The sequence below is a fragment of the Physcomitrium patens genome, chromosome 14, assembly GCF_059467195.1.
Source record: "Physcomitrium patens ecotype Gransden chromosome 14, ASM5946719v1, whole genome shotgun sequence".
Lineage (NCBI taxonomy): Eukaryota > Viridiplantae > Streptophyta > Bryopsida > Funariales > Funariaceae > Physcomitrium > Physcomitrium patens.
In genome coordinates this window covers 1,074,483-1,094,834 of record NC_143423.1, presented here as the reverse complement: position 1 = coordinate 1,094,834, position 20,352 = coordinate 1,074,483, and positions in this window count along the sequence as shown.

The window sequence follows — 20,352 nt, the reverse complement described above, 5'->3', positions numbered from 1 at the left end:
TTATAAAATATCTTTTATATCAAATAATTTATTTATAACCTATATTATAAATATAGAATGATATTTTGATATAAGATATTTATTATTCTATAGTCAAATGAGTAGGTTGACTAAGAAAGATTGCTTTAATTTTTCTATATAAGTTGTTAATTGAACTTATACAAGGCCATTCTTTGTTTTAATCTAAGATTTTATTATATCTTTCTAAACAGGCATTATATAGAACAACACTTTGTAAGTATACATTATTCAATGGTAGTTAGCTAGTTAGTATTATATCAATGATCTATACATATTCTGCCAAATCGAAGATGAATAGTTTATATGGTTCAAAATGTGATTTCAAGCTCCACACTTATAGCTTCATCATGAGTGCATTGTCAGGATGTAATAGGACTAAATAGTAAAATTATAATCAAAATTAAATTTCTAATTAATATCTAATTATCTTAGTTCAATTATAATTTGAAGTATCTAAACATGGCTTTTATAAAAGCCTCTTAGATTATTTTCTTATCTTAATAATTAGTAGGTTGAAGGTTAGTTAGTAATTTTACCTTCTAGATTATAGAGACTCTTCTACTACCTTAGAAAGACCATAAATTGATAAAATCAGATTAGAAGAGGTAAGTAATTAATATAGTTGGTACTAGTATTAAGTTGAGAGTAGGGTTGGGCTAAAAACTCCTTAGGATAGGTTAGATTGATACCTGGGGGTCGACCATATGTGAGATAGGGTCAAAATCAGACCTCTAGCCACTAAAGTGATGATCTAAGGCAAAATAGGGATTCATACAAAGATTGGAGGATAGGATTTGAGAGTTAGCTTAAAGCTCTTTTCAAAGGCATAAGGATTGTTTTTGGAGGATTTTTGAGGACTTATTAATTATTATTCAAAGTCAAGGTTTGTATTGGTGATTTGGATTTTATATAAAATAATTAGGGCTAACAATTTTGGTTAATTCGTGCAATTGGTGTAGCATCTATAGTTCAAAATTTGTTACTATTTGGATTATTAAGTGTGCTAAGTATATACAAAATTTTGTGATAATCTAACGGCGTTGTTAAAAGATATTTGGTTTTTAGTACAAGAGGGTTTCAGAAGTTGGCAGTTTGAGGTTGAGTAGGGTTTTTGTGATATTTGGAGATCTATTAGTTGGATCAAGGTGAAATTTGGCATGATATTGAAGGACTTAAAGATCAAGCTGCAAACCAATTTTGAGTTAAAGTTAATAGTTGGAGAAAGAGAAATCACTATTGGGATTTTTGCTTCACTTTTCAAGTTGGCAGCCGAGTAACATTAGTACAATTTTTGGAGGTTTTCTCACAATCTGTAGGTTGGATTGGATTGAAAATTCTTGAATATATAGAAGAATTACATTGACAATTGCATGCAAAATTTTACATAAAGTAGATGGTCAAATTAGATGTTACAGCTTATTAAAGCTCATTGATTAGGATTTGGGCTTATAAGAAAAATCTAAATTACTTGAATATGAAAGTAACAAGGTAATTGGAATCTATGTATGATTGAGGCTACTAAAAAGAGTTTTTTTTAATACTTTTGAATTATAATTCAGATTATATTCTTCTTGTATGGGTGAAATCCATTAGGATTTTTTAGATACTTGTAAAACATAATCTCACCTTCCACAACTAGGTGCCTAGTGCATTCCTAAACAAGACAACACGTAATATGATAGCACTGGCTTATATTTGGAGGTTGACAATCTTTAGTTTTCTTGCAATAGTGGATTATATTATAGTTTTCATAAAACCTTAGCTAAAGTGATTCTATCCATTATAAAGTTCGAAGTATGATTTTGTAGTAAGGCTCATATCTATTTGAGTAAAGATAGGGCTACGCTTACAAAATAATATTAGAAATTTAGATATTATAAAAGTTGTAATAAATTATAAGTATCAACAAGAATATAAAATTATAGAATATAGATATTTATGATATTATTTTTTTTAAAAAAATAAGTTTGAAATGAGAGATAATAATAATAGTTATAATAAGGAGATTTTTAATAATTTAAAAATATTAAAAATGAATATTAAAATTTGGACTAAGAAAAAAAATTACTAAGAATCTTTTGACTTTAAGGATAGTAAAAATTACTCTTTCTAGAAAGAAGGATTGAATCTCTAATCTTGTGGTTAACAACTACACACTCAAATCAACTAAGGTATTTGATCATTATAATTGCACCAATCAAGAATTAAATTAGGATCTATATTATGTCAAGATATTATTCTATGACTAGATCATTACTGCAATAAGTGAGTGAGACCTCTAATTATTCACTAAGCTTATTTCTTCTTGACTTACTTTATACATGTATTTTTTTAATTTTTACATTCCACTTTTTTAATTGTATTGACTATTATTCTTTCCACAATTCTAATCTACAAGCTTTTTTTTGTTCTTGGCACTTTCGACAATCTTAGTTTTGAATCAATTTGCATTCTTTATAAATATCATTTAAAATCTAAAGTCACTGCCTTCAAATTTTTTAAGCTATACTCTTTAATTGTAACTTTAGATACAATTCTATAGCTTTGCTTATTTGAACAAATCTTAAGCATCTATATGGACATCCTTGCCAATTCATCATTTTTCTACTCTTCAAAGTCACTACGAACTAATGTTGTGACTAACACCCTTTTCTCATTCATATCCCTACTTCTTTTTGATACATGTATCCCTTAAGCTCCCAAATCCAAATACAATTGAGTTGTGAACCTTGCACCATTAAGTTCGTTACATCAAGTAATAGTATGTGCTTTTTGAACATTCATGTTCAAAAGATGCTGACAAAAAGTCTCATATAAATAATTAAATTGTTGTAATATGCCATGTTTATTATTGCATCCACATGAATTGAGACCGTTTTATATTTATATATATATTAATATATGTTACTTACAACCCGTCAATCAAAAAATATACTAGATCCTAGTGTATAATAATAATCCTATAAAATATAAAGCTTGAAAGTATAGAAATTGGCATCTTGTAGCAACTAACAAATAGGTAGGAGTGTGCAAAGATATCCATTCTAAACAATTAAATTGATGCACCATTAAACTTTGATTGTATGTCTTTTAGCAATCCCGTAATTTATTGCATTGCTGGATGCTTCAAAGAATTGTCTATTGTATATAGGCACATGATCTTGAAAGTTTCTAATATCTTACTCTCTACTTCTATACTTGCCAATCTTGGATACAAGTACTTGTACTCCTATATCTACTCCACCAATCTCTCCAATCTACATGTATCTTCAATATTGGCTTTATCTTTGGCTAATTTTTGAAACTTTTTAAGAATTGCATCTTCTATTAAATCTATATTCTATCATATATATTTTTGAAATATTATAGTATATAATTCAATTTTAGTTGTAAGGACATGGTTTTTATTTGAATAGTTTGTTGTTTATTAAAATGTGTTTGATGTATTTATAATTTTCTAATTATTTAATATAAAATAACTTAATATTTTAATGTAATATAATCAATAAGTTCTAAATATCATTTTAATTCTTTATATTTGATTTTTTATTTATTTTAATTTTAATTTTAAATTAAATTAAATTAAATACATATATATGTATATATATATATATATATATATATATATATTCAACTTATATAATTGTGTATTAATAAAAATTTAAATCCATCATTAATTGGCTAAAAAGGTTGCTAATAAAGTATCATATATTTTATTTTTAAGTTGACATGTTTTGTAAAGTTCATTTAAATTATATGTTTTGTATTGCAAAGAAATAATCAAATGTGTTGTATAAGGTTGTCAAATTATTATTGGTAAAATTTAGAGGTTGCAATGGCCTACCATTGAGTTTGAAAGTTATGGGAGCATTTTTAAGAAAGAACAAGAGATTAAGATATTGGGAGCGAACTTTACAAAAGTTAAAAAAGGAAAGAGAGTTGGATGGAGATGAAAATAATAGTAACTACATGATTTGGAAGATATTAAGAGTCAGCTTTGACAATTTGAAAGTTAAAGAGAAGAATATGTTTTTGGACATATGTTGTTTTTTTTGTAAGGATGTGTGTCCACAAGGCATGTCAAAAGAAAGAGCATTGCGAATATGGACTAATAGTAAAAAAAACATCTTTGAACAAGATGTAGAATTTATGTTAGATACATTGATTAACCAATCATTGGTAAAAGTAGACAAAGATGGAATTATAAGAGTACATGATCAACTACAAGACATTGGTAAAAGTATTGTTGAAAAGGAGATGGAGTATAAATATACAAGAATATGGAATTTAAATATAGATCCATTTCATAGATCAGCACACAAGGTAATTTTACTTAACTATTAATTAAATAGCATGTGAAAAATTAATGATAATGAAAAAGAAACAATATGTAAAGGTTAGATTTTTTATTTAGTTATGTATATTATATAATATTTATTGTGTATTTGAGATATATGTAGATGTAAATTTATAATGTAAGAAAAATCAATCTTGTATTATAATTAGATTTGTATGTATATTAAGTGCATTTCAAATACAAAAATTCTAATTTAAACATATATTTGATTGTGTTGATTTATAGTTGGAAGGATTATTTTACAATAATATAAACAATAATAATATAAATGAAATAAGAAGTGCTTCTTTTTCATCACTTCGATTTTTGAGTTATGATGTTGGTATTTCTACTCCCAAAATTATTGTTAAGATATTAAGAACCTTCTTTGTATTGATAAAGCATTCTCTTAGTTTAAAATATTTTTTATTAGACATGTTCGGAAGATACAAATTAAATGAAGAATTAGTAGACAAAGCATTGTAGATGATATATGACAAAGATGTTTGGACAAAACTTGAAAGTTTAAATATCTTTCAATTAAGAAAATTTTCTTTTATAAAGAAATTTCTAAATTTATTTTTTAGAATTCCAACATTATTGGAACTTGACTTAGAAGTATGTTCAAAGTTTACCATGCTATCAAATGAATTGGAATATATGACTTCTTTGAAGATACTTAATTTAAAAGATTGTAGTAGTTTAAGATTATTACCAACATTAGTAAGAAGTCTTCATACTTTAAAAAATCTTAATATAAAAAGGTGCTCAAGTTCGACATCATTGCCAAATGAATTGGGCAACCTCACATCTTTGACTACTTTTGATATCAGTTGGTGCAAAAGCTTGACATCATTACCAAATGAATTGAGAAATCTCACATCTTTGACTACCTTGAATATAAGTGAATATTCAAGCTTGACATCATTGCCAAATGAATTGGGCAACCTCATATCTTTGACTACCTTTGATATTAGAGGGTGCTCAAGCTTGATATTTTTGCCAAATGAATTAGATAACCTCACATCTTTGACTACCTTTGATATGAGTTATTGTTCAAGCTTGACATCATTGCCAAATGAATTGGGCAACCTCACATCTTTAATATCAGTTGGTGCTCAAGGTTGACATCATTGCCAAATGAATTGGACAACTTCACATCTTTGACTACCTTTGATATCAACTTATGCTCAAGCTTGACATCATTGCCAAATGAATTGAGCAACCTCACATCTTTGACTACCTTTGATATCAGCTTGTGCTCAAGCTTGACATCATTGCCAAATGAATTGGGCAACCTCACATCTTTGACTACCTTTGATATGAGTTATTGTTCAAGCTTGACATCATTGCCAAATGAATTGGGCAACCTCACATCTTTGATATCAGTTGGTGCTCAAGGTTGACATCATTGCCAAATGAATTGGACAACTTCACATCTTTGACTACCTTTGATATCAACTTATGCTCAAGCTTGACATCATTGCCAAATGAATTGAGCAACCTCACATCTTTGACTACCTTTGATATCAGCTTGTGCTCAAGCTTGACATCATTGCCAAATGAATTGGGCAACCTCACATCTTTGACTACCTTTGATATGAGTTATTGTTCAAGCTTGACATCATTGCCAAATGAATTGGGCAACCTCACATCTTTGATATCAGTTGGTGCTCAAGGTTGACATCATTGCCAAATGAATTGGACAACTTCACATCTTTGACTATCTTTGATATCAACTTATGCTCAAGCTTGACATCATTGCCAAATGAATTGATCAACCTCACATCTTTGACTACCTTTGATATCAGCTTGTGCTCAAGCTTGACATCATTGCCAAATGAATTGGGCAACCTCACATCTTTGACTACCTTTGATATGAGTTATTGTTCAAGGTTGACATCATTGCCAAATGAATTGGGCAACCTCACATCTTTGATATCAGTTGGTGCTCAAGGTTGACATCATTGCCAAATGAATTGGACAACTTCACATCTTTGACTACCTTTGATATCAACTTATGCTCAAGCTTGACATCATTGCCAAATGAATTGAGCAACCTCACATCTTTGACTACCTTTGATATCAGCTTGTGCTCAAGCTTGACATCATTGCCAAATGAATTGGGCAACCTCACATCTTTGACTACCTTTGATATGAGTTATTGTTCAAGCTTGACATCATTGCCAAATGAATTGGGCAACCTCACATCTTTGATATCAGTTGGTGCTCAAGGTTGACATCATTGCCAAATGAATTGGACAACTTCACATCTTTGACTACCTTTGATATCAACTTATGCTCAAGCTTGACATCATTGCCAAATGAATTGAGCAACCTCACATCTTTGACTACCTTTGATATCAGCTTGTGCTCAAGCTTGACATCATTGCCAAATGAATTGGGCAACCTCACATCTTTGACTACCTTTGATATGAGTTATTGTTCAAGCTTGACATCATTGCCAAATGAATTGGGCAACCTCACATCTTTGATATCAGTTGGTGCTCAAGGTTGACATCATTGCCAAATGAATTGGACAACTTCACATCTTTGACTACCTTTGATATCAACTTATGCTCAAGCTTGACATCATTGCCAAATGAATTGAGCAACCTCACATCTTTGACTACCTTTGATATCAGCTTGTGCTCAAGCTTGACATCATTGCCAAATGAATTGGGCAACCTCACATCTTTGACTACCTTTGATATGAGTTATTGTTCAAGCTTGACATCATTGCCAAATGAATTGGGCAACCTCACATCTTTGATATCAGTTGGTGCTCAAGGTTGACATCATTGCCAAATGAATTGGACAACTTCACATCTTTGACTATCTTTGATATCAACTTATGCTCAAGCTTGACATCATTGCCAAATGAATTGATCAACCTCACATCTTTGACTACCTTTGATATCAGCTTGTGCTCAAGCTTGACATCATTGCCAAATGAATTGGGCAACCTCACATCTTTGATATCAGTTGGTGCTCAAGGTTGACATCATTGCCAAATGAATTGGACAACTTCACATCTTTGACTACCTTTGATATCAACTTATGCTCAAGCTTGACATCATTGCCAAATGAATTGAGCAACCTCACATCTTTGACTACCTTTGATATCAGCTTGTGCTCAAGCTTGACATCATTGCCAAATGAATTGGGCAACCTCACATCTTTGACTACCTTTGATATGAGTTATTGTTCAAGCTTGACATCATTGCCAAATGAATTGGGCAACCTCACATCTTTGATATCAGTTGGTGCTCAAGGTTGACATCATTGCCAAATGAATTGGACAACTTCACATCTTTGACTACCTTTGATATCAACTTATGCTCAAGCTTGACATCATTGCCAAATGAATTGAGCAACCTCACATCTTTGACTACCTTTGATATCAGCTTGTGCTCAAGCTTGACATCATTGCCAAATGAATTGGGCAACCTCACATCTTTGACTACCTTTGATATGAGTTATTGTTCAAGCTTGACATCATTGCCAAATGAATTGGGCAACCTCACATCTTTGATATCAGTTGGTGCTCAAGGTTGACATCATTGCCAAATGAATTGGACACCTTCACATCTTTGACTACCTTTGATATCAACTTATGCTCAAGCTTGACATCATTGCCAAATGAATTGAGCAACCTCACATCTTTGACTACCTTTGATATCAGCTTGTGCTCAAGCTTGACATCATTGCCAAATGAATTGGGCAACCTCACATCTTTGATATCAGTTGGTGCTCAAGGTTGACATCATTGCCAAATGAATTGGACAACTTCACATCTTTGACTACCTTTGATATCAACTTATGCTCAAGCTTGACATCATTGCCAAATGAATTGAGCAACCTCACATCTTTGACTACCTTTGATATCAGCTTGTGCTCAAGCTTGACATCATTGCCAAATGAATTGGGCAACCTCACATCTTTGACTACCTTTGATATGAGTTATTGTTCAAGCTTGACATCATTGCCAAATGAATTGGGCAACCTCACATCTTTGATATCAGTTGGTGCTCAAGGTTGACATCATTGCCAAATGAATTGGACAACTTCACATCTTTGACTACCTTTGATATCAACTTATGCTCAAGCTTGACATCATTGCCAAATGAATTGAGCAACCTCACATCTTTGACTACCTTTGATATCAGCTTGTGCTCAAGCTTGACATCATTGCCAAATGAATTGGGCAACCTCACATCTTTGACTACCTTTGATATGAGTTATTGTTCAAGCTTGACATCATTGCCAAATGAATTGGGCAACCTCACATCTTTGATATCAGTTGGTGCTCAAGGTTGACATCATTGCCAAATGAATTGGACAACTTCACATCTTTGACTACCTTTGATATCAACTTATGCTCAAGCTTGACATCATTGCCAAATGAATTGAGCAACCTCACATCTTTGACTACCTTTGATATCAGCTTGTGCTCAAGCTTGACATCATTGCCAAATGAATTGGGCAACCTCACATCTTTGACTACCTTTGATATGAGTTATTGTTCAAGCTTGACATCATTGCCAAATGAATTGGGCAACCTCACATCTTTGATATCAGTTGGTGCTCAAGGTTGACATCATTGCCAAATGAATTGGACAACTTCACATCTTTGACTATCTTTGATATCAACTTATGCTCAAGCTTGACATCATTGCCAAATGAATTGATCAACCTCACATCTTTGACTACCTTTGATATCAGCTTGTGCTCAAGCTTGACATCATTGCCAAATGAATTGGGCAACCTCACATCTTTGACTACCTTTGATATGAGTTATTGTTCAAGCTTGACATCATTGCCAAATGAATTGGGCAACCTCATACCTTTAACTACCTTTGATATTAGAGGATGCTCAAGCTTGATATCATTGTCAAATGAATTGGGCAACCTCACATCTTTGACTACCTTTGATACAAGAGAGTGCTTAAGCTTGACATTATTGCCAAATGCATTTGGCAATCTCACATCTTTGACTTTCTGTGATATAAGTGGAGTGCTCAATTTTAACATCATCATCAATAGAAATAGTCAATCAAATTTTAAAAATACATCTTTGAAAATAGGTTTATAATTAATAGACAATACATCAATAAGTAAGTAAAAAATATAGAATCAAGTTTTGAAAAGATATATATATATATATATATATATATATGATATAATAGATAGGTTATATTTTTCTTCACAATAATAATTTATATGTAGTTATTGAAATTAAGATTTAAGATTTTTAATTTAGGATTACATGGATGATTATGGTTTTTTTAATTTTCTTATTTTTAGTTTGGAGTTTAGAAGTTTAAGATTACATAGGTGTTTCTATTGTTGTATTATTTACTTGGCTATAATAGATAAACTAAAATTTTATAATTAACAAAGAACTTATTAATCCTAATAAAATCTTAAATAAATTCTAATTAAGCTTGAATAATTTTAATCAAATATTAATTTAATCTCAAAGAAATCTTAAAGAAATTCTAAAATAAATCATAAATAAACCATAAAGAATCTTTAAAGAAATTGTAAATAATCTTTATAAAATTATTTTTAAAAATATCCTTAAAAAATCGTAAAGAAATTCTTATGAAAAACTTATATAAATCTTAATAAAATCCTAAGTAAACTCTAATAAAATCCTAATCAAATCCTATAAATCTTAAAAATCCTAATAAAGCCATATTTGAATCCTAACCAACACTTAACAATTCTTAGAGTAGTTTCAAACTTCAATAATTGTTAATTAATCCATTCATCTTGCTTAAAAGATTTTACATATTTCAATCTACAATTTAACAATAAGAATACAATTTTTTCATGTAAAATCAAATTTATCAATTGAATAAAAAGCTTTTAATTTTCTTTGAGGTCAACCGTCATCAATTTTTTACCCTCAATGTCAATTTTTTAACAACAATAGCTCTTTATTAAACTATTAACTTGCCGTCAAAATTGATAGAGATGTTGCAAACTAAGTATATAATTTTTTTACAAATAAATTATTTTAATCCAATTAAAAATTTATTTAAGATCAAAGAAACAATACTAACAATGAAAATAAAAAATATAAACTTTTTTTTTTAATTCTCAAAATTCCAAATCATCTAAAACATCTTTGACTTTGTATAGCTCTTACAAATTTAATTGTAATCAAAATTACATATAATAAATCCTTAAACAAACTCCTTAAAGTGTACTCTCTAATATTTCTCTCTAATTAGCAAAAGAACCTTGGAATTATAGTAGTTGCATGGTTTTATGCCTCAAGATTTGATTTTGATTCATATTCTCAATTAGTCCTCTTCAAGAAGTATTTTAATTTATGTGGTTTTCCATTACATTATATTGCAATATATTTTTACAGAATAGGTAGGAACCAAATTATAATAATTTTTTTTTATCTTGATCTAAGAATTGCATTGTATGATATTATTTGGAAATTTTCAAAAGCATAAAGAATTTATATGAGATTATGCAAGTAACTATTAGAATGCTTGGTTTTTTATTTTAAATTTATATTTGTAAGAAATTAAAAAAAAATTGATCTTACACATTGCCATTCAAGGCTCATGAATATTAATGATATTATATATACTATGGACAAAGATCAAAGTTACTAAATTGTTAAAAGCTACATATGGAGTTTAATATTACATATATACAATGAATTTTAAGCAACTTGAAGATAGATATTTTCTTAAGCAGTAAATAAAGATTAAGTTTTTATTTCTTATTCTAATAACCAAAGTATAATTTGATACTTATTTGCATTAAAATTTGACAGTTTATAAGAAATTTTATATAAATGATAGCTCTTGAATTGTCAATATAGTTTTTATCCATGGATATAGATTTGTGAATTAGTAGGGCATTCCTGTTAACTTCATGATCAAAAATCATGTCTTTGCACATGATTTAATCATCATTCTTTATTAAAAAAAAATTAAATAACATACTTGTATTGCTTTATTTTAAGAGTTCTTCAATATAGTATAAGTTCAAAATTCACTTAAAGAATTGGAAGTAAGAAGGTTAATATGTCAAATCAAGACATACTAATTTCATACAAAAAGAAATGTTACGCAAAGATGCCTACTACCTACTAGCTACTTGTTTGTTTATTATTGTTGAAAAAATAATTAATATGATAATTTAAGAACTTACATCTGTCAATATACAAACAATTCTACTCTCATTGTTAATAGCAAAGAGTTTGATGTATTCATATTAATTAAGATTATTTAAGAGTTTAACCTAGCTTTTGATTTAAAATAAATTGGTCTAAATTGGTTGCAAATTAGCAATACAAGAATACAATAAACATTATATAAATTAAAAGATTTGGATGGACATAAGTATCTTCTAATAATCTAAAAAAATCCTAGATACATCATTTGGTCTATCAATAAGAACATTAAATATTTACAAGTTCTTAATTGACAAATTCTAATACAAAATTAATTACTAGTATTTAATAAGATTTAACTTAGTTAGGAGACTTATTAATAATAACATCTTATTTTCATCTTCTTCTTTTTATGCTACATAGATAGGTACAATAAAATCTATTTATAAAGTTAAAACTTTAGTTTGAAGCTTTTTATGGAATAATATTTAAAGACTAATCTATTCCAAAGTAGGATAGTCAAATTAGTACAAATCTAAAAAAAATAGAAGATTAGATTTAATTGATCCAAATTACAATTATAGTTCTTTTATCTAAAAAAATAATATATATATTACAATTAGGTCACTCAAATATATAGTATTTTTTTAAGTAGAAATTAATGCATACAAAACTAGTGATTCTTAGAAAATTGTACTTTGATTTTGAATGGGTGTTCTATACAAAGTATAAATAGAGTTTATGCTTTAAGAATTGAAATAAGATTAAGATTAAAAAAGTATAGAAATCTATAATACTATTTTTTTTTTTCTAAAATCTAGACTTATATTATTTAATTTGGAATAGATCTATGTAGTAGAATTTAATATTTCTTCTTTTAAATAGTTATATCTCTTTAATTATTAATACCTTGCTCTATGCCATAAGATTCTAAAAAATCCAACATATATTTAATAATCCTATCAACTTCTATCATTGAAAGAAGCCAAATGATAATTCAAATTACATTCACATAATACAAATGTTTAGATTTATCTAAGCTACAACCTTCCAAGATCTTGGATTCAACTAAAATAAAAAGCAATTTAATTTCTATAATTTTAAAATGCAATAGGTTTGTATACTCTTAAAAGTGGTAGTCTTCTTACAATTGTTTTCAATTTTATATTTGATACAAAAAAGTGAAAAAATATAGATAGTTCTTATTTAAAAAATTAACCACTATTAAAATCTATTTAATTAGTTTAAAAAATTAAAAAAATTATACTACAATAGAAATTTATTAATCAATTAAAAGTACTCTTATTAAAATCAATAAAAAAAAGAAGAAGAAAAGGTTATAAAAAACTTGCTAGAGTTGCTTCAAAAATTATGCTTAAATATTTTAAAGATGAAAATATTAATTTTTTCTATAGTCTTATGAATTTAATCACTTTTAATCCTAAAAGCTATTACTCATCAAATAAGACTCAATTTTTAATATATATAATAAAAATGGATAGAAATATCATATCTAAAAACGAAGACCATCTTTATTTGATTATCACCAATTTTTGTCCAACCTCTACATACTTGTTTTGAGAGATTTTCTACCATTTTATTCTTATTATGTGGATTACATATTTAAATAATTTAGATTCAATAAGAAAATTTTATTTTTAAATCTAAGATATGGACGAACTATTATACTATAAAAATCATTTAAATAGGACTCATTGAATATAGACAAATTTTATAGAAAATCATATCCAATGAGATTGAAATCAATTTTGAACACAAGTTAATACTTTTCAAAAGATAGGATACAATATAGATATGAAGTAACATATTTGAATGTAGATCCAATATAAAAATTAAATAGAATTTGATGATATCACAAAATTTTGTTAATATGCACAAAAGACTAAAAAACTAATTTATGCTAGTTGTAATCATTTAGATTTTCTAATTACTCCTATATCCACTTACAAAGATATAAAGATATGAGTTGTATTGCTTTATATGTCCTTCTTTAATATAAATTATGTATTAGATATATCATGAATCAATTAGTATAAGTTCATAGATTTTTTTTTTATTACTCCAAAACACTACATGTTCCATGAAATCTACAAAAAAAATAGCTCCTCATTCTTCTATCAATACCATACCACTACATGAAGGAGCAACAAAAGAAGCAATGAAGACAAAGCAAAAACAAACAAAATTAACTAAAATAAATACTATGATGCTTTTGCAATGTTCCAATAAAGCTATTTTAACTTATTAAATAACATTACTATTTGGTCTTTTTTTTTCACAATTTGTTCGTGAAAGATTAGAAAATTAATAATAATCTATTAGTCAGCTTGCTATTAGAGAAGTAGATCATGTGTCATCAACTATCCCCAATTTTACTAGAAGAGTAATTGAATTTAATAAAAGTTCCCCATTTTTCTATACAACAAACCTTATGCACTAACCTTAGCCAAATTCTATGCCAACTGCGATTTGATGTTTTAATCTTGGAATTATATGTTAACAATGCTTTATAAAATAGTTCATTGCTTTAGATAATTATAATACTGCAGTTGGAAGAACCTAATTAGCAATAGAAGGCGATAATCAATTCACAGTAACAATATATTTGACTTAAAAACAAAGCGAAATTTATGCTGGAACATAAAACTTCATGAAACGCATACAGCACGACCCTTTTACAACAAATTTTTACACAACTCACGAAGTCCAGAGTGCAAATGTGCACACCTGACCAATCTCTTGAAGCGATATTGGTATAATCCTACATATTTCCTGTTGCCAATCGGCGACATGCCAGCTGCTTTGGGTGGACTCAAAGGGAGAGAAAGGGGAATTACGAGTTTGTAAAAATCACAATGTTGCTCTTTTAAAGCGCGATTATTATACCCCAAGGTGCGAAAATCACAATACTGCTCTTCTCAAGCGTGAGTCAAAAAATTGTCCGTACCAGTTTCTCAATACTTCATAATTTTAACAGTGCAACCGCTATGCTGTTAATGTCCGTTAAAGCTTGGAGTAACCAAAGCGATACTCTCCACATACCACATTGTTTATGCAGAATCTGTATTCCTTTGAGAGAATTGGACAGAAGACAATCAGTACAACATTGCGATTACGAGGCAAAGGCTCTATCCACTAGTTCTGCATCTGGGAATCGCCTTAACACAAAGGCATCGATGGCTGTTTACAACGAAACATTATAGTAAGGACACAATGATGTAATTATTACATAAGTGAGATTTAGGATTTAGAGTTTATTGAGCTTCGGAATTCCAAACTCTGAAACTGCTCTATTTCCTCTCGACAAACTCGGAAACTTGTGGAACTCATTACGACTGCCACTGCTCCAATCGTACTCCCTTTAAAGAATCAATTTGGCCTTGTACTTCCCTCTGAAAATGTGCTGATGAAAAGACACCCTGGTGGGTATCCTCCTCCAGGTAAACCTACTTCATCGAACTGGGCAGGCTGGTGAGACATGCAGCTTCGTTTCAATAAGGGGTGAGAAGTATGGAACTCGTAAATTTATGTATTGCATAGACGAGAGTTAGGCAGATTCACTCAAAACTCAGTGCTTCTCCTGCATCCGAGTATGAACCAAAACGGCCATTTCCAGGGTATGCAAGACACGGAGAGTGAAGCCGGGTGGAAGTAAGTTTATTCTCATTACCCTGGAGTTAATTCCGTAACTTCTACAAAATTTAGAGCGCAATACACGGCACCTCATGTGCTGTCGATAAGCTGGATCAGATACACGTTCTCGGAGGTCTGAATCCCAAACAAAATAAAAGAAACACAGCTACTCTGCAACTGTCTCTATCGTCGGCTTGGGCAGGAGCCAGGAAGACTTGCCTTCCATGTCCAGAAAACTTCTTCACGAGAAGAATGGACCAGATCTAGATTCACATTGCCACTTAGATTATACTCTTAGGACATACCGAATGGCGAGGTCTGGTACGTATATCTAGACATGGTTTTCAATGCGGTAGTGCTTGCGATGCCACATCTGCTATTAGACTTCGCCAGCTTAGACTCGCGTCTTGGCGTGGTCGCCATCTTCCTCTTCTTCGGAGCAACGTCCGTGATAGGCTGATCCGTGACCGTGAAGTAATCCGACAAAGATTCAAACCGTACATCAAGGAAATACGATTCCATTGCATCTTGGAGCATTCGAAGTTGCCATGCCAAAGGCTTCTCAGAGAACGATTGTCTCACTTGTACTAGAACATGAGCTTTAATAGCTTAGAAGACGTCGATCTGGCAGTCCAGCGCAGCGGTTAATGCCTCCACCTCTGTAGGGTATGAGCCCACAACCTTGAACTGCTCAACTGTTTCATGAACTACACTGTACTGCTTCTGATACTGGATGTCCATGATGGAGGTTGCGCTACCAGGATCCATCTAATGAGGGTTCTGATCTACAAACAACGATACACATCAACTGCACGCTCAGGATCGGAGGTTGAACTACGGAAACCAGAGATCTGTACCAGCAGAACGAAATCACGAAGACGTTGTTACGAATCGGTACAGAGCTTGGTAGACCTGATAACGATATTTTCGTTCAACAGATATGTAATTTCCAGAAGGTTCAAACAACGAGAAGACAAAGACCGCTACAATTGCAACCATCAACAGCAGAAGGTGGTATCACACGAAGGACCTACCGTGAGTCCATCCAAAAAGACCTGAACAAGAGCCGTACTCATTGAGAAGTTCAACATGTTGAAAACGTCATTATTGTTAATAATAATATGATCAATTGATACACAATACATATATTGTGTGTACCACTATGACACCAAGAGTCACAACTCTTGGTGTAAGATCAATATATAGTAGATAGTATTCTACATAGGATACTAGTGTATTATATAGTATAATTCTCCCAATACTCCCATTAGTACACTAATCTTCATCCTCGAATTGGATTTCATCTATTATAGAAGTTCATCCATTTTGAGAAATATGTATGAGAAATATAGGGTTTAAATCTCCTTTTTGGATATTGCGTTGATGTAGAGCACTTTCGCAGCTCTTCCACTGCTTCTTCAAATCTGAGAAGGTATGTGTTTCTTTGTTGATTTTGAATTGTTGTCAGATTGTGTTTCATGATTGCTTCACGCACACTCTCTTTTGGTTGCAAAGTTATTTTTGTTGTTGTTGTTGGAGGTACTACTGCTATTGAAGATTGCTTCCTCTATGAAGATCGGCTCCACTGCTTACATATACATTGATGGAAGGTCGGCTGTCGATGTAGGCACTTTGATGGGCTTTGCGGTGGAGTTAACTGCCGATATGGGATCTACCATGGTGGGCTCCACTGCCGCAATGGAGTTGACTGTGGCAAGCTCCGCTGCTACTGTGGTGAGCTCCGCTGTTGTTGTGGCAGCAATTTGTATATTTTGATATTTCATGGATTTCGAGTGAGAGGGCTTACTGTGTGTTCTCCCAGTCTATGATGTATCAAAATATGGTTGTTGTAGAAGGTCTAGTGATTTTGAGTAGACCAAAAATGCTTGAATTGTTGTAGAATAGGTTTCTTATTTTGAATTGAGAAGAATAGGATACATGCCTAGTTGAGATAGGCACTGAAAATATTTCTCTTTGGGAAGAGATTTTGTAAATACATTTGTTGTCATATGTGTGGTTGGCACATATTATAATTTAAATTTCCTTGGCAAGTATCTTTTCTCTTGTGAAATGGTATTGTGTGTCCACATGTTTGCTTTTGGAGTGATATTTTGGATTTTCACTAAGAGAAATTATACTTATCTGAGTATATGATGGTTGGTGCATGTTGAGGGAATCTAAGTTCATGTAATAATTTTTTCAACCATATGGCTTCAGTGGTTGCTTTTGTTAAAGCCATGTATTCTGATTCTGTGGATGACAAAGCAAGAGATTGTTGTTTCTTATTGCCCCAAAAGATAATTCCTCTAGCTAATAAGAAGCAAAAGCCAAAGGTGGAGCGACGGGTGTCCTTATTATCTGTCCAGTCACCATCAGAATAACCATGGAGAATATCACCTTGAGGTAAGTGTTGATATTTTATTCTAAAGGATAATGTGCCTTTTATATATCTCGTAGTTCTTTTCAAAGTTTGAATATGTGTAGGTCCTGGTTTAGAGAGATATTGTACTAAACTATTGATAGCATAAGCACAATCGGGTCTAAAATTAATAATGGCATGCATTAAACTACCAACAACTTGAGAATAGGGTTAATTAGATAAAATAATATGGTCTTCATTACTTAAATAAATTCCTGGCTGAAATGAGGTGCTTAATGGATTGGAATTTAAGATATTGAATTCATTAAGTTTATTTGTTAAGTATTTGGCTTGATGGAAGATAATCCATCATTCTTTTTGATTTCTTAATATAGCATTGCCTAAAGTATAATGGATTTCTCTTTCATCAGATATGTCAAATTCTTGCTAGAGAATGTCTTTGACTTACTAAATTAAAGGAAACTTGTTGCTGATAAGAATATAGTCATCAACATAGACTATAATTATGATAAAATCTTGATTATGTTCTCTTTTGATGTATATATTTACATCTGATTCAAGTTGTTGGTATTTGTGAAAGATTAAGTATTAATCTAATCGTTGATACCATGTTCTAAATGATTGTTTAAGCCTATACAGGGATTTATTTAATTTACATACCTTATTAGTATGTATAGAGGGTAATCCTTCAAGAATAGTCACGTAGATGTCTTCTTCTATAAAACCATTTAAAAATACTATTTTAACATCTAGTTGATGTATTTTCAGATTATGTTAAGCGATTAAAGTAAGAAGAGCTTTGATAGAGTTAAGTTTGACTACAAGAGAGTATGTCTTTGTGTAATCAATATCTTGAACTTGGGTGAAACCTCTAGCAACTACCCTTGCTTTTATATTTGTCAACACTTCTACCAGCTTTAGTTTTGATTTTTAAAATCTACTTTGAAGTGATTGGTTTTCAATTAGGAGGTAAATTTGTCATATACAATGTATTGTTCTTGTTTAAGGATGTAATTTTAGCATTGATTGCTTGTTGCCATTCTGGAGTATTAATCCTCTCCATTGCTTCTTGAATGGAGTTTGGAGCTTCTATAAAAGTAGAAACAAGGTGGACTTGGTGATGTCGATTATATTGTCATTTATATTCTTTTTTACCTTGTATAGACTCCAACAATCTTGTGGTTGGTTGAATAATTCTTGTTGGTCTAGAACTAGTAGGAAGATTTTGAACCTTCAATATGGAATGTACTTCATCATCTGCATGAGGTAAGATCTCTTCATTATTTGGTAATGATAGTTGAGAAAAGTCTTCTATGACAACAATGTGAGAAGGGGGTTGTTCTCCCACATTTAAAGGAATAATATATATTGGTGATTGATCAAATACATGTATTTTTTAAGGTAGTGACATTGATGTGGATGACATGCCTTGAGCAAAAGGAAGGATTTGCTCATTGGTCCTTTTAGTTATTGAAGGATGTTTTAATAATTCTAAATCTAGTAAGAATTTTTCATTGTCCTTTTGTAAGTTTGGGGTTTGTGGATCATGTAGATTCTCATTGAAGAGAACATCTCTTGAAATAAGAATTTATTGACTTTGTATATTCATAAGTGTATAGGCTTTAGATTCTTCACTATAGCGTAGAAAGATAGCCTCTTGTAAATGAGAGTCCAACTTCTTTCTTGTTTCTTTAGGAATGAATACATGAGCTTTCCAACCAAATATTTTAAAGTAGGATAAATTTAGTTGTTGTTTGTATCATAATTCAAATGGTATTTTGGTAACTTATAGAGATTTTATAGGGCTCCTATTTTGGAGGTAATTTGCTATTTGGAGTGCTTCATCCTAAAAAGTTTTAGGTAAGTTTGAATATGACAGCATTGCTAATATTGCTCCTATTAATGTTCTATTTTTCTTTTCAAAAATACCATTTTGTTGTGGTGTATAAATTGTAGTATATTCTTATTTAATGCCTTTTTTGTTATAAAAATCTTTAAAATCATTGGATGTATATTGTCACGGACATACTCATGTAAACTAGTAATTATATATATAAATAGGTAGAAATAAGTAAAAATACATAAAAGTAAGTTAATTCTATAGTATTTGGTATGAAAGCTTCCTAAAAGCTTCATAGATGCTGTTTTGACTTTATAGGTGTCTTTAATTGACTTTTTGGATTAGAAACATGGTCAACAAGTTGGCCATATACTACACATGTTGTTAGCTTGAAGACCAAGCTAACTATGTGGCCCACTTGTAGAAAACCTTGCCTTGTAAGTCAAGGCATGTGTCCTACAAAGTCAACACTTACTGGAGGTCCTATAGAAGGTCGCCACGTAGCCCCTAGTTAGATAGTATATATAGAGATAAGAGTAAAGCCTTTTTTACTCTTGTCGACTCCTTTCTTGCTTCCAGTCTAGTTTCAATGGTCTCTAGTTTTCTTGTCTTTTGACAATAGCCATTCCAGTTTTTCTTTTAATATACATACTTATTTATTTATATTTTGTTATTTTTTTTTGAGTGAAGGTTCACTTGTCTGAATTATTTTTTCATCGAGTTCTTGTCCTTGACAGATTGATAAGAATACACCTACAATATCAGAGCATTGTCTAATCTCAATTAAGAGTGGATTACCCCTTTTTTTTAATAGCCAATTTTTCTATGGATTACAATATGGGGTAAAAAAATTAATGCTCAACTTAGCTGATCTTCAAACATTGAGTCAAGCAATTGACTTTGCTGTGAAGTATGATAATCACCTTTTTGAATTTCGATCTGAAAATCATACAAGTAGATCTTAACGTTACTAT